This window comes from Achroia grisella, unplaced genomic scaffold (assembly GCF_030625045.1).
Source record: "Achroia grisella isolate CSIRO2021 unplaced genomic scaffold, CSIRO_AGI_Agris_v1 utg947, whole genome shotgun sequence".
In the NCBI taxonomy this organism is placed as follows: domain Eukaryota; kingdom Metazoa; phylum Arthropoda; class Insecta; order Lepidoptera; family Pyralidae; genus Achroia; species Achroia grisella.
Genome location: NW_026713071.1, coordinates 1,602,156 through 1,617,405, shown reverse-complemented (window position 1 = coordinate 1,617,405; position 15,250 = coordinate 1,602,156). Strand labels below are relative to the sequence as shown.

General features: G+C 32.7%; 1 protein-coding gene across 1 annotated transcript in view; it reads left to right on the top strand.

Moving 5' to 3' along the window:
- The window catches only part of LOC131854054 (neprilysin-4-like), an 80,102-nt gene that overhangs the window by 33,161 nt on the left and 31,691 nt on the right, over positions 1-15,250 (top strand). The window lies entirely within an intron of this gene.

Sequence of the window (15,250 nt, the reverse complement as noted above, 5' to 3'; positions counted from 1 at the left end):
ACCACATCGTTATGCACTGCGGTGTATCGTTCCGACATTGTGCAACCAATGTTGCATTCACGCTGAGAACATTAATTTAACGGATTACCGTAACTTAATTTGTGTTCAGTTAAGCACTAATTAAAATACAACTCGCCGATAAGAAGGCCTCACTGGTGTAGCGGTTTGGACACCGCCTTAGTTCTGATTGTCGTTGGTTCGATCTCTCGTATGGTACCGATATTTGTATTAATGTTATAATTGTTTGTATATTTATAGGTGTGTGTGTATGTGTGAGCATATATGTTAATCTTAATGTTTAGTTGTATTATATAAATATGAATATGTCAATGCAATGGTTCTCAATCAATATTTTTCTTTCTCTCTTTCTATTGGTTTTCGCGTCTCATATGTATGTTTTGTATATTACTCACATAAAAAAATGTTTATGTCAGTTGCCTAGTATCCGTAACACAAGCTCAGCTTAGCTTGGGACTAGGTTCGTAAGATACAAAATATGTATTCATGACTATGATTGTTTGTTTTGGCCTGTGTTTCCTATGTATATTCAGTAAGTACTATATTTTTTATTAAAAAAATAGATACATTTTTTGTAAATTAATTCATATTATATCACATAGAAAATATCCAGACCGAGACAAATAATCATACCTACTCACGAATACAAATGTTTGTACCGTACCAGGAGTCGAACCCGCGACCATCGAAAGTAAAGCGGTGTACTAAAACATACGGGGCCGAGTGTAAACATTAATAATACTCAAGGTATGTTTCTGGGTAATTTGCGTTATAATTCTAGATAGGTTGTAAATGAAGCATGGGAAACAAAAAAAAACTATAGGTATTCTAAACAATGGACGGGTAAAGAAGTGTAACATAAGATCGACAAGTTTCCGATGTAATTGTCGTTTAGGGACCAGCCTTTCAACAAACGTATTATGTACGTTTGTTGAAAGTGGGGTTCCGGTTCAAGAAAACGCTTTTCATTTATTCCGTGAGTCTATTCGCATGTTAAACAATTACAATAAATGAATGGTATTTTATATTTATCGTGAGTCTATTCCTATTTTAAACAATTACAATAAATGAATTGTGTTTTACATTTATACAACTATTTAATTATTTATTCAAATGACCAAATAAAACATGGTACAAAAGTCGAACTTGCTACCTATTTATATATTTCAATATCGCGCAAAAACTCATAAACAAACTACGTTCATCTTTGTTTTGGGTTCTTTAAAATTAATAATATCACCAGTATTATATTTTCTTTTATATAGAGACAAATATATAGTTACATTTATATTTTATATATGCATATAAAAAATAAATGTTCAGATAACAAACTGTTTAACAAAATCTCTGTTTGTAATATTATGTTGTACATTTTGTATAAAAGAACACAATATTTAAAAATTACACATTTATTTAATAAATTATTAAACAATGAATTTATTAAATAAATGCGTACTGGAATGATGTAAACAAATACAATAAAATAATATGCGTCACAATGTAATATATACACACATATATGTATGTATTATATTTATAAATATATTAAAAATCACTGGCTTATGTTTGACTGTTTAAAATTTAATTTAACTCATTTATGAGATAATACGGTAATAATAATGAAAACTAACAAATTTCTCAAATAATCCAGTCTATTACCAATAATAATCAACAGTAGACAAAAGCCGTAACGCAATAAAATTAAATAGAAAATATCTTGAGTCGTGATTTTATGACTTCAATAATATTTTACATCCGCAATGAACTTGTAAACTGAGTTGTATACAATTACGTGACTACAGGAAATAATAGATATATACAATACGTTTATAGAATTAAAATATACTCACATGCGTAATCGATTACGGAACCCGAGCTGCGCACGCGACGCTCTTTCTACATTTTTCTTCTTATATTATTTTCTACAGGTATATTGGCAGAATATGCCAGGATTAGTACATTCAAAAGCCCTAATAACAGGCTACTCGAACAAATACTCAAATAAATTATTGCTATTGAGTAAAAACAACTTATACATCATCACTAGGGCCCGTAGTGGGCATTTAGCACTAAATATGTATAAAAGTTTTTTTTGTATATTTTATTTAATACTAGCTACTCGCCCCGGCTTTGCACGGGTGTACATGTATTATATATATAAACCTTCCTCTTGAATCACCCTATTAAAAAACCGCTTCAAAATCCGTTGCGTAGTTATAAAGATTTAAGCATACATAGGGACAGACAGCAAGAGCGACTTTGTTTTATGCTATGTTTAATATGTATATAATATTTTTTTTTGTGTTTATAACACAATTCATAACAATTACATATAAATATAAAGGTACATGTATAATGATAGAAAAGTTCTTTATATGAAGATAGTATTCGCTCTGTTTGTCTACACTTTAGAGTAGAGGTCTCTAAAGAAAATATATTAAAGAACTTATATAAGCATAATAATGACATCTAAGGACAATTCTCGGAGCGTCATCTAGCGCTAATCTAAGAAGAACTTATGTGTTATAAGTACTAGACAACAGACATAAATACATACATATTTTCATGTATCTAATATACATAGAAATCACCCAGATCAATACAAATAAACATTTGTTCATTGTGTCGTGCGAGGAATCAGTTATTGCAAAAAAAAAACAAAAAATCTAATCAGTGTTTGCAACCTGACCAGACTAGACCCACAAGCAGCACCCGTTCACGAGTATGACATATGAAGTTATACTTAGATGACTTTGTACTTAGAGCAGCCTTGGTACAAAGTCGTGACAACAACGACATTACGGCTTATTATCTAAAATATCATCCAGGAATGAGGCGTGTTTCCGTTCAATGGATAACAATATAGATCTAGACACAGTCGTGAAATGTAGGCCGTGTTGTCGGAAGCAGTTTAGAATAGATAGGCAGAACTATGAGGTCGTCTTACCTAGTATATAACATCGGTTATCAGGCATTTCGAATATTCTAGAATATAATAAAATAGGTAATTCTTTATTCAAATAAATTGAATATCAAATGCATCTCTTACCTAGTATATAACATCGGTTATCAGGCCATTCCAATATTCTAGAATATAATAAAATAGGTAATTCTTTATTCAAATAAATTGAATATCAAATGCATCTCTTACCTAGTATGTAACGTCGTTTATCAGGCAATCCAATACCATTCGGTTATCATTCCAATAACATAAAAAAATGGTATAAAAAATCAGTCGTAGCGACTTGAACAGAGAAAGGGTCTGTTCTTTTCACTCTCCAGAAGAAAGTTCGAATAATATTTAAAATAAAAAATAAAGAGATAACTGTAAACCTTATTTTATAAAAAAAAATAGATTACTCACCCTGCCGTACATTTGTATTTTGTAAATTTGTGAAAAAATATCCGGAAATATACACAATGCGAGAAAATGTAGACATCAAAAACGTGTTGCGTAATTATAAAAAAACAACTATCCCCACCTCTCTTCTTGAATTACATTCCAGTGGCCCCTTGATGTCTCGATTAAAATTGAATCAACTCCCAATTTCTGTAAAAACTTTGTAAAGTAAGCATAACCTATTTATAAAGTATCTAAAAGAATTACTATCTAATAAACATAATAAGTATCTAAACGATTAGATTTGGATATGATAGATATATAAATGAACAGCAATAAATTATATCTTAAAAATATTATAAACGCGAAAGTTTGTAAGTATGGATGTTTGTTAATCTTTCACGCAAAAACTACTGAACGGATTTTGATGAAACTTTACAGTAATATAGCTTATGCATCAGAATAACATATAAGCTATACTTTTTATTGAAATTTAACGCGGACACAGATAGTGTATAGATAAATACTAAACATTGATTATTTGTAACAATAATTCTATTATGTTTGCGTACCCTAACAGAGTCCATACTAATCTAAATGTAATTGGAAACAAGTGTAACTATAAACATTATAGAATGCAATAAAATATTGAATATTCGAGTACTACAAGTAGTACCCGTTCACGCGGATGTCGAAAGAGCTATGGTTTTTAGTACTTAACTTTTTAAAATATTTGCATACACTACAACATATAAAAATAATATTCATTCATAATATATAATCGACGGCTTGTTTGTATCGGTCTGGAACTCTATGTATAATATGTATGTATCTACGAAAATTATACATATCTATGTATTTATGTCAATTATCTAGTTATCTAACACAAGCTTTAGCTAGCTTGCCTTGGGTCTAGATGGCGCTGTGTGAATTGTCCTGAGATAAATATTATTATAATTGATATAAGAGGCACGTTCTTACCGGTAGAGCTCTTGCTTTAAATTATTTTGTGCTACAAAATTCAATAGAAATAGAAATAATTTTTATTCAAATAAACTTAATATAAGCACTTTTGAATAGTCAAGTTTTTTTATTCTCCCGCTCATTCGGAATGCAGACTCATCACAAGAAGAATGAGCAAGAAACATGTGTGTTGCTCAATATATGTAATATCACTCAGTTGACAGTAAAATAATGATATGTATAATGTGATCATCACACAATGATAATGACTGCTGTGCTCAGTCACGTGAATGCTCAAGTGTTAATGAGGCGTATCCTAGCAATTATATGCAAAAGCTGCATTGTGGGCGCGAGATACATCATCATCTTTACATAGTATAAAACAAAGTCGTCGCCGCTGTCTGTTCATTTATATCTTTTAAATTACGCAACGATTTTAATGCAGTTTTCAGTAATAGATAGAGTGATTTGTATTTATAATACATACATGTTATAGTATAGACCAAGCCGAATAAAACAAAGATATCGCAGTTGTCTCTTTGTTTATATCTTTTAAATTACACAACGGATTATAATGCTATTTTCAGCAATAGATTGAGTGATTCAAGAGGAAGGTTTATATATATATAATGCATATATATTATAGTATAGACCAAGTCAAATAAAACATTGTCGCCACCGCTGTCTGTTCGTTTATATCTTTTAAATTACGCAACGGATTATAACATTCCTCTTCCTATATAATGCAGTTTTCAGCAATAGATAGAGTGATTTAAGAGGAAGGTTTATATATATAATACATGCGTGTCATAGTATAGTACAAGCCGAGAAATTTAAAGATTTGTAACGGTGGAGGGGTCGCTAGAGTTGTATAAAATATTTTTGTCATAAACAATTTATAATGATTAATGATTATAAGACGTGAATAATAGTAATGTGATGAAGAACAAAGGTTTTATAAATAATTGTTTGTAAAAACCAACACATTAGTCAGATATTCTAAGTAGTAAATGTACACAACTGTCATGTAAGTTCATACTAACTAATTTGCATATCGCCATGTCACTCGGAGGAAACACGAGTGTGGTTAAATCCCCAAAACTGACTGTAAAAACTGTATTTACTTAAAGTATTTAGTAATGTTTCGTTTAAATATGTTTATATATCCGAGAATATTCGATGGCCTCGGTGGTCTAGCGGTTTAGCACACCGCCTTACTTACCCGATGGTCGCGGGTTCGATTCCTCGCACGCACAAACATTGGTATTCATGAGTATGATTATTTGTATCGGTCTGGGTGTTTCCGATGTATAATATGTATGTATTCACGATCAAAAAATATTTATGTATTTGTATCAGTTATCTAATACCCATAACACGAGCTTTAGCTGGCTTGACTTGAATCTAGAGGGCGCTGTGTGAATTGCCCTGACATTATTATTATTAAAAATAAACCTATATAGATATTAGGAGGAGTAGAAAATCAATTAACTTGTAACAACTTAATGTTTTTTTAATGTCGTCTACTACTTGTTTAGTACCTACTAGCCCACCCGGCTTCGCATGGGTGTACATGTATTGTACATATAAAACTTCCTCTTGAATCACTCTATCTATTAAAAAACCGCTTCAAAATCCGTTAGTTATTTTTAAAGATTTAAGCATACATAGGAACAGACAGCGACAGCGACTTTGTTTTATACTATGTGTGGTGAATTCACTATTATTATTGCTGAGAAGGATGAGTATAAAATTTCGGAAACTTATAGTTTATAAATAGATAGGAATCCAGGATGTTAATTGTTTTTTTTTATTTGCATATAAAGTACATTTAAATAAAAGGAACATTAGACACTACCCTGTGTTTCACACACACCTGTATACTAGGTAGATGGTATGACGTAGGCATACGCTAAGAAAGGATTTTGATTAATTCTACCCCCAAGGGTATAAAATAGGGGATGAAAGTTTGTATGAAACTTTGTCAATCAAAACCGATTGGGCTGAGACTTTGCATGCATAAAGCTACTATGACGTAGGCATCCCCTAAGAAAGGATTTTGATAAATTCCACCCCTAAGGGGATAAATTAACGCGAGCGAAGCCGCGGGCAAAAGCTATTAATTTGTATGAAACTTTGTCAATCAAAACCGATCGGGCTGATACTTTGCATGCATAAAGCTATTATGGCTACTATTTTTATTTCTACTGTCGAAAGCGTCATAGCATGAAATTTATGTCAAATATTAGATTTAGTAATTTAGTTTATAGCTATTTTACGACACCAAATGACTAAATGTCAACAGGCTTTAACAAAAGACTTATTATAATATAATGTCGGCTAATCCCTTCAATTTGACTATTGTGAAGGCCGAGTTACAAAAATGAACGATTTGCAACGACAATTTTCAACGGCGGCACTGCAATGCGTTGCGTTACAAATGCTTCCACATAATTCACATACAACATTATTTTTATCATAGTAAATCATTACATAGTATAAAAGAACGTCGCTGTCGCTGTCTGTCCCTTTGTACGCTTAAATCTGTAAAAGAACGCAAGCGTTTTTTTTTTAATAGATAGAGTGATTCAAGAGGAAGGTTTATATACATAATACATGTACACCCGTGCGAAGCCGGGGCGAGTAGCTAGTAATATGATAAACGCGAGAGTTTGTGAGCATGGATAGGTGGATGTTTGTTGTTTTATACAAAATCTACTGAATGGTTTTTGATGAATCTTTACAGTAATTACACTGGCAATAAATAATACTGGGGCTAAAAAGGACTTGTATCCAGAGCCGTAAAATATTAAATAAAATAAAAAAAAAACTTGTCATTTGTAACATCATCAAATAATGAACTACATATGTACACATTTTTATTCGTAATATTAAAAAAAAATCACGGGATCTTACCACGTTTATTTATTTTTATTGAGTTCTGGATATTTCGGTGGTGTTATAACCGCTATGATCACGGGTAATCATTTATCTGAAGAGCATGATCATTTATCCGATGGTAAATAAAATTATGAGCAGATATATTCGTGTACCGCAGATGTATTTTTTTTTCTTTTTGACAATTCACACAGCGCCATCTAGACCTAAGTTAAGCTAGCTAGAGCTTGTGTTATGGGTACTAGATAACTGATACATATACATAGATATTTTTTTTTGTAAATACATACATATTATACGTAGAAAACACCCAGACCGATACAAACAATCATACTCATGAATACAAACGTTTGTGCCGTGCGAGGAATCGAACCCGCGACCATCGGTCGTAAAGCGGTGTGCTTGACCGCTAGACCACCGAGGTCGTCGATATTATTACTACTATTGGAACTTGCTCGATACTCATCTCTTTTTTAATCTTCTAAACATAAATCTCGTAAGGATTTTCAACCCAATTAAAATATCTTCTGAACTAAAGTCGTATACGTCAGGCGGGGGTTGGCCTTCAGCCGCTCCATAAGTCCTTCCGCGGGTTTGGAGTGCCATCTGCACTCGCCACCTATCGTCCGGTGCAGCTGTAAAAGCCAGCTGCGGCCAACAGCATTAGAGTAGTCCGAAAAAAAAATGTACTAGACCCATAACATAAGCTCTGCTTAACTTGGGACTAGATGTCGCTGTGAATTGTCCAGAATATTTTATTATTAAATTAAACCAAAGTTACTCCAGCCATCTTCAGATTCCATCACGTATTATCCAAATTAATACTTCTTCTAAAAATAATATGATTCAGAATTGTTAGAAATAAGACACAGTCGCTTTAAACAATGTATATTCGTACTATTTATTTAAATTTATTTATTTAAACTTTATTGAATTTTATACAATAGGCGGCATTCTCTACAGATACAAGACAGACAGATAAGACCTTAGGGAGAACAGAAATATTTAGAGGCGGTGTAGTTTATTAAATATAATTGATGGCCTCGATGGTCTACCAGTTTAGGACGCCGCTTTACTTCCGATGGTCGCGGGTTCGATACCCCTCGCACGGTACAAACATTCGTATTTATGAGTATGATTGTTTGTATCGGTCTGGGTGTTGTCTTAAGTATATTATGTATGTATTTATATCAGTTGTCTAGTACCCATAACACAAGCTATGCTTAGCTTCTAACTAGATGGCGCTGAGTGAAATGTCAAAAAACATTTGATGAATTTTTTTTGTGATCATACAATATATGTAATTTTAGCGTTTAATTTGTTGCATGTTTAATATATAATTTTACCTAAAGCTTGCTATGTTGCATCATACATACTGTTACCACAATGATGCGTGTGCGAACCCATTCTCCACAATTATTTATACGTGTCAAGATATGCATCACGGAATATGGAATAGCGATAGATAATTTGTTGATTGTTTGTAATTATAGATGGCCTCGATGGTTTGGCGGTTTAGCACACAGCTTTATTTCCGATGTCGCGGGTTCGATTCTCACGCGGTACAAATATTTGTATTCAGTATGATTGTTTGTATCTGTCTGAATGTTTTATATGTATATTATGTATATATTTACAGAGAAAAAGATATGTAAGTGTTTATCAAAATTATTTAAGTATTTGTCAGTTGTCTAATATCCTCAATACAAGTTCTGCTTAGTTTGGGATTAATCAGAGCTTGTTTTGAGGTAGATGAGGTAGATATCTTTGTATGAATTGTATTAAGTTAAATGAAAGAAAATGACAAAAACAACTTTTAGAATTGAATAACTTACAAAATATTTATCAAAGATTATTATGTATAACGCTTATAATTATTGTACTTGATTGTAATCTTCTTTAATATATAAATACCAGAAGTCATAGTCTTATCGCCGAACAAACAACACTAAGCTTCCAAGCTATATCCGGACTCTATTCCCTGATGATGCCTTGTTCAGAGGCAAAACACGCCGCAATGTAGCTGTAGATTCAATGACGGTCGGAATTTGATTACTAATATAGAAGGTCATACATAAAGCTTCCAGAAACTGTGGTCTGGTTTCCGCACTGAATATTTGTGGTCTCACATATACTAGTAGCGAAATTAAACAAAATAATATAAATTCATTAAGTATGGAATGGAAACTTCTTTAATAAATAATACCTAATTCGATAAATATAGCAACTATTTGATCTATCTTAATATATATAAGACTAAATATATATAAGTAAAGGTGACTGACTGACTGACATAGTGAACTATCAACGCACAGCCCAAACCACTGCACGGATCGGGTTGAAATTTGGCATGCATGTAGATGTTATGACATAGGCATCCGCTAAGAATTGACTTTATTGACTTGAGAGAACATTGCTTCTCTCATGGACAGTTTTATGTTGCTCGCTTACGAGTAAGTTCACCCAATAGCTTGATAGTTTTAGCGCCTAATGACATATTAGTTAAGAATATTGTGTACAATCAAGCTTTGTGGGCCCTAATTTTTTACACACGCTAAACAGAAGTAAAGTAGTAAAAACTATACCTAATTAATAATAATGCTTCTTAACGCGAACGAAGCCGCGGGCAAATGCTAGTTATTATATATGATATTCTTACACGTATATACTTGTTTATTGAATTTTGTTTGTAATATTTTGATACGAATAAAGATTTTATCTATCTATCTACCTATCTATATATATTATTATTTCTGATTCCTCGTACAGTTTTAATTTTTATTTTTATTGTCATCGGCTTCTATACAGGTGTGGACAAATTATAGGAACGAACGACTCACGGCAGTCTGTGAGCGAAATACAAAATATAAACAACCATTATTATGTTCTTGAACTCTTATGGTCCATGTCACCGAACTCGGGACCGACGTTGTGACGGAAATGTAACTATATTCCGATGTCACGTGGACATGAGGGGAATAAAAGCAGAGGTTAAATAAGTACTTGTGTTTCGGAACAAACTCAATTCAGAAATTTCGAGCATTCAATTTGTGATGTTACAAACATATCAAACTTGTGTGCTCCCTTAATATGTTTGAGTGCAATGATGGCTGGCTTATCCGTCATACTCGTGAACAGGTGCTGCTTGTAGGGACTGGTCTGTTCGGGTTACGTTAACTAATTTCACTATAATATTATTAATATAATCTGAGGTTTATAAGCGGCTAAAATGTGCTACATGAATAAATGATTTTTGATTACATTTCGATAAAAATGCAATAGCATATGCTGGCGGTCACTATTCTTCCGAATTGAATTAAAAAATAAATTTGTATTTTGTTAACATTTACAACATTTGAAAAGAATAAGAGCTGAGTATCTCGTCAGTTGTTCTTACCTTCCTAAACCTAAAGCACTCCGTACAGACAGCAGAGTTGACATATTATAAGAGTCTGCCATAAACCTACATGAATAAAGATATGTTAATTTCATTTAATTTGATATTAAATAGGTAATATGTCATTGGCCGGAGAGATGTTGGGCCCATGCAGCTCAGAAGCCAAAATGTTTTTGACGAAATTGTAACATAGCTCATCGAGGTCACAAGTTGATATGGAAGGAAGGAAGGACTGTATTAGGGCTGGTTAAAAATGAGACACGTTCTTAGGTGAGGTAAAATAGCTGTAATCAGCTCGCTAACAAAATATAAAGACAATATGGCATAAGAAAACAAACGGTATATAAAAACAGAACGTCAAAATATAAAATTCAAATATATATAAAAAACATAAAAATTATCAAAAAGATTGCCATCGGCAACACTAGTGGTCCGAAAGCTGGTAGTTAATTTGTTTAGAAGAAGATAGTCATGGCGATTCAACGCGAGCGAGCAGCGAGAACGATGCCAGTATCTGTCTATCAATAACTAGTAGGGCTAAGGGGATTGTTAGTAATGTGGACACATGACCCCATTACTAGTAATGTACCATGTCGGGTTGACCTCCACGCAGTTACCTCTGGAAACCATCGTGACAAATTCCTGGTGAATCTGTTACGATGATCTAACTGACCTGACCTCATGTTCATGTTATCATCCTCCACTGGTGCCCCGCCAGCGTAAACCGTTAGCGCAGGGTGCACCATTCCATTATCATCTGTAAAAAAAACAGCAACTAGTATGCCTGTATGAGATGCCATTGTCATATCTAATAATATCTTAAATTAGTAAAACATAAATAATAATCTCAGGACAATTTGCACAGCGCGATCTAGACTCAAGTTTAGCTAGCTAAAGCTTGTCTTATGAGTACTAGACAACTGATACAAATTCATAGATACATTTTTTTGTAAATACCTACATATTATACGTAGAAAATCCCAGACCGATACAAACAATCATACTCATGAATACAAATGTTTGTGCCGTGCGAGGAATCCAACCGGCGACCATCGGAGGTAAGGCTAAACCACTAGACCACCGAGGTCGTCAATTATTTTACAGTAGTATATTAAAATGTCTATGTTGACCGAGGTGAAAGATATGCACACAGTGAGTGCGCTATGATAGATAATATATATATATTATATATTTTATTATATCTATAGTTTATACGGCATGCGAACGCGTTGATATCTTTATTATGCCCATGTCCGGTAAATAAGCATAGTAAAGATTTCAGCGCTTAATTTGAAATGTTTTTTTTTTTACTTTCTAGACTCATTACACTTTTTAGAATATATTTACTTCCATCATAACATAGTATAAAACAAAGTCGCTGTCGCTGTCTGTCCGTCCCTATGTATGCTTAAATCTTTAAAAAAACGCATCGGATTTTATTTATAGAGTGATTTAAGAGGAAGGTTTATATGTATATTACATGTACACCCGGACAAAGCCGGGGCTAGTAGCTAGTAGTATATAAAAGTGAATAATGCTGCAGTGTCACTTAGCTACTTATTTTTAGTATAAAAAAGTACGCACAATAACTTGTATTTAAAATGGTATAAATCAATGAAGCGACAATGGGCCGTGGATGCGTCACGCTTGTCAGTTGGGCTGCCCTTCGTGGGCGGGAACAAAAAGCTACCTTGAGGAGAGGTCGCATCACACTCCTCGGTTTCGTCTGGTTTGCTAATATATCAGATATTTTGAAAATATATATTACATATTTTATGATATTTAGCAAAGATATAAATGCAGTGAACTATATAATAGTCATTAAGAATAGAATAGAAAATCGTTTATTCAAATAAACTTAATTTAAGCAGTTTTGAATAGTCAACATTTTTTTTTAAATCTACCGCGTATTCGGAAAGCTGTTTCATCACAAGAAACTTTTGTGTTGCCCGTAAATTAAATTAAATAAATTCTAGACTACGCTGGCCGTCGTAATAAGGACTTTGTTTTATTTTTTAGTAACAATATATTCCGATTTCATAATTCTAAATAAAAATTATCAACAATAAATTTATATTTTTATTTATTTCTTTAGGACATTTTAACCGTTTATGGACGTCAAGTTTTTTGTATTAATATTTTTTTAATACGAATATTTATTGAAGACAGCGACAGTGATTTTTTTTTATACTATGAAATGATAGGCATCAATGTCTAACATGATAATCCCGCACAGGAACTACTGTTGCAATGCAGGTTTGTCATTTAACCTCTTACAAACCTTTTTCGCACTAAAAATGTCCTTTCTCAGGTTCTGTGTACCAAATTTCATTTAAATCAGTAGTTTGTCGTGAAAGCGCGTCAGGCAGACAGAGTTACTGTCGCATATAATACGAGTATCTCCCGAGTATAATATCAATGAGGATTAATTAGTGTATTACCATCTACGGTTTACCCAAAGTAATTCATTAATAGCGGTGTTTTTAGACGCCGAAGTTAACGATAATAATGAATGGTGATTGCCCCCATAACTAAACATTTCGCACGCTGTTTTTGCACGGTTGCAATCAACTGCAGTTTACACGCTCTCAATTCAAAATGCGACAGAAGTAGTTCAAAGTTGCATACCTTTTTTATTGATTTTTTAAACGAGTGCCCAATTGATTGAGGGACTTGTATCGGTGTCTATTCTGACTATTTTGTGTCAGTTAATTCAAATAACCGATTTGTAATAAGATTATTTTATACAAGCTGTGCCCGCGGTTCACCCGCGGAAATTTATAGCCTACTACACGCCCCGGTTTCGCACGGGTGTACATGTTATATATATATAAACCTTCCTCTAGAATCACTCTATCTATTAAAAAAATCAAAATCCGTTGCGTAGTTTTAAAAATTTAAGCATACATAGGGACAGACAGCGACAGCGACTTTTTTTAATACTATGTAATAATGATTTGACGATAACGAATAAAATATATATTATTCCTTATCGTCAAAATCCGTTCAGTAGTTTTTGCGTGAAAGAGTCACAAATATTCATCCATACTCACAAACTTTCGCGTTTATAATATTAATTAGTAGATTAGTCAAAATCGGCTTCCGGCATCCTTATTGAAAAATTAGTAGTCCATATTCGAATATCTGAATTATTTTTATTCATACCTACCAGTATATATACATAAAATCTTTTGTCCTTAGTGATTCATCAACGCACAACTAAGGAAGAAAATTTCATCCCTGGAAAGTGCGATGCATGTTTCATATAAAATCTTCTAGTTAGAAATAAATAAATATGTATTTCATCTTTTAAATAAATCAGTTAAGATAACGGTGTACAATATTTTACAAGGGTATATTCTATAATTATTATATAAGAGCATCAAGCAAGTGTCTTGCTTGTTCTTGTTGTGATGAGACATCTTTCAGAATGAGCGACAGTTTAAAAAATAAACATTGATATTCAAAAGTACTTAAATTTAAGTATATTTGAATAGGGAAACTATTCTATTCTACGTCAAATTCTAATGGGGTAAGCAGATCCACCTCTACAAATAGATATTATGCTTTGATGTAATTTTTCTATCCCCTATGACCAAATAACGTATGAAAATAAAATGAAAATAAAACCTCATTACTGATTTAATAACATCAACAACCTATTTTATTTTTGACAATTCACATAGCTCCATCTAGACCCAAGTTAACTAAAGCTTATACTATGGGTACTAGATAACTGATACAAATACATAGATATTTTTTTTCGTAAAGTATACACATTATACTAAAAAAACACCCAGACCGATACAAACAATCATATGAATACAAATGTTTGTGCCGTGCGAGGAATCGAACCTGCGACCATCGGACGTAAAGCGGTGTGCTAAATCGCTAGGCCACCGAGGTCGTCAATAATAATTTTCTTTGTCTACGTAAATAAAAATAAATACAATAGCATATGTTAATAGTCGTTACTTGGACCGCAGAGGTCAGCGCGTCTCATCACAAGAAAGTACTTCCCTATACAACATTATTCATAATTTAATCACTACTCATCCAGCTGTTTACGTTTTCTTTATTCGTAGATGTCCTTTCTTGATTGGCTGCGATGACTTATTCTTTCCGCATATCGTTATTAGATTGGCTTTAACTGAATAACAAAAGAATATTATATATTTATTAATTTTATAAAGTCATCTATTTATTCACATTGGTTCCACTGAAAATGAGCGTTTTAGCATTACAGACTAGACACAAAGTCGAGTGGCAAACGATTTGGTCGCAACTGTAATTTGTGGAGTGATTAATTATAAAATTACATTTATGATATTTTGAATGTCTTCTAATAAGTTTGCTTCAAAAATAAATGTCAAAGGTTTTTGGAAGTTTAGTTAGGCAATTAATTTCTGGTGCGTTCAGAAACACAAGTTTGAAATCAGGTATCAACAGTTTGTATGGGAAAATAAAATTGTTGTTTATACTATTGAACATGCAATTTCTTCATATTTCATCACCGTTTAAACCTTCCCTGATCTTCTATTAATATTTCAAAACCAAAAATTAGCCAAATCGGTTCAGCCGTTCTCGAGTTTTAGCGAGACTAACGAACAGCAATTCATTTTTATATATATATA